Here is a 2,084-nt window from a genome sequence, read left to right as displayed (position 1 = left end):
TGTGTGTGGCCAGCTCAGCCCACCAGGGGGCGGGGCTGGCTGGCATGTGGTGCTTGGGGATTGAACCGTGGTCCCTGTGCTTTGCTAAGCTTGTGGTGCTTTAGACCACTGAGCCATCTGGAACTTGTTGCTACTCCATGGCAGCACTGTCAGGTCGTAAAGACATAAAGACCCTGTGGATGTCGTCCGCAGTTCAGGACAGGCAGGTGAGTAAGGTTCAGGGGCGGACATAGAAGGAGGATCCCGCTGGAGAGGATCTGGGAGGTCAGCAGGTAGGGCTGTGGTGTTTGGAAGGATCTGGAGCCAGGGTAGTGGCAGGCAGGAATCCCTTAGGGATTTGGGGGCGTGGCCCTGGGGCGTGGCCCTGATGAGCGGAGGTATCAGCACAGGGCCTGAGCATTTCCACATCCATGAAGCTGCTCCCTAAAGCCTTATGCACAGCTTCCGGGGAGGACACAAAGGCACAAGTCCAGGGATGTCACTGAGGTCACAGTAACCTGGTCATAGCCAGGATGACAAAGCTGAGCCCTGCTCCTCTGGCCAGGGGAGTGGTGGCCTGTGCGGGGCTCCTGATCCACCACATTTCAGCTCACTACTTCGGGAAAGTGTCTGACATGCCTGCCTCTCTCCTGACCCTTCCAACAGAAAACTCCTATCTTAGCTACTGTGGAGAACCACTCAGACTGCTTCAAAGCTCAAGGGTGTCTAAGGACACTTGGGGGCGTGACACTGCTTCTAACTCAGGTGCACAGTGGGATACCATTTGGGAACCAAGACACGGCACACACGCACAAACATGAGATAACAACCTGTAGAAGAATTATACAGTAAAAACAAAGGTGGCTCTCTCGCGCTGTGCTCTGGCCTGTGCTGCCCGCTGTTGTTGCCGATGCTTGTACACCTGCGCTCTTTAACCTGGGGACCTCTCCTGTGAACATCTCCTGTGGGCCCCCTGAGTGGGCTGACACTAATTTTAACACCCACCCAATTCCCCTTCTCCTCCATTCCGGGATAGAAATCACCAGACAGCTTAGGACAAGGTGGGGCCTTGGTTTCCTCATCCACCAAAGGGGAAGATGACAGTAGGTCCATCCCTGCCAACTCTAGGGTCACTCAAAGTCTCATCTGTACCTTGGAGGTGACCAGAAAGCATAAGCAAGAACAGCAGAGGCAGCAGCAGCGTAAGAGGGCTCCTTGAGCCATCTTGGTTGGCACACACCTGTAATCTCAGCACTCTGGGAGGCCGAGGCAGGAAGACCAAAGGTGGCAGTGTAGCTGAGGCAGTTTAGTGACTCCATGAGACCCTGTCTTTAAAACATAAAAGGGATTGGGGATGTAGCTCAGCGTGAAGGCCCTGGATTCAATCCCCAGGGCCATGCAAGATGAGAGTGAAAAGGAGAGGAGGATGCCCCTGGGGTTCCCTGTCTTCCTCAGAAAGCCCAGCCCCACTTCAAGACTTCTTTCCCCCTTCAGAGCCACAGTAAGCTTTTCTCAGACCCCCCAAAATCTGGTCGTCATTCTGCTCCACTACAGTGACTGTGTCCTCAGCGCTGGCCCCTCCCGCAGCTGACCGTTCCCTCCCACCCGTCTCCACAGCTTCCTTAGTCTGCTACCTTGGGGGTCACATTCTCTCTGTCCCCTGGCTTGTGGCTGGAGCGTGTCCGAGCACTTGGATAAGCTGTGGCTCTTAGCAGTCCAGAGGCCGCTTGAGGCTCAACAGTCGAACCGCTTCCTTCAACCTGAGGGAACCAGGCCGCCTCCCCGTGGCTGTCATCCTGGCTGGCTCCACAGGGTGGCAGCAAACACCTCCAGTCACAGCGTCTGTCCCCAGGGTGCGGAGCTCTCGGGCTGCTGCTGGGACCAGAGGCCTTGTGGGTTCCTGCGAGGACAGGCCAGGGCCAGGAGCCCTTTTGGGTCAGCTTCTTCTTCATCCCGCCCCTCCCGCACCCCACACTTAGAGGATACCTCACCCTCCTACACATCCCCTGCCTATCCAGTGGATCTGCCCACTGGATTACTGCTGTCCTGCAGCCCCAGCATGCAGAGGCTGAGGCAGGAGGATAGCTGCAAGTACAAAGCCAGCC

Source organism: Octodon degus, unplaced genomic scaffold, assembly GCF_000260255.1.
Source record: "Octodon degus isolate 3935 unplaced genomic scaffold, OctDeg1.0 scaffold00026, whole genome shotgun sequence".
Lineage (NCBI taxonomy): Eukaryota > Metazoa > Chordata > Mammalia > Rodentia > Octodontidae > Octodon > Octodon degus.
This window is presented reverse-complemented; position numbering follows the sequence as displayed.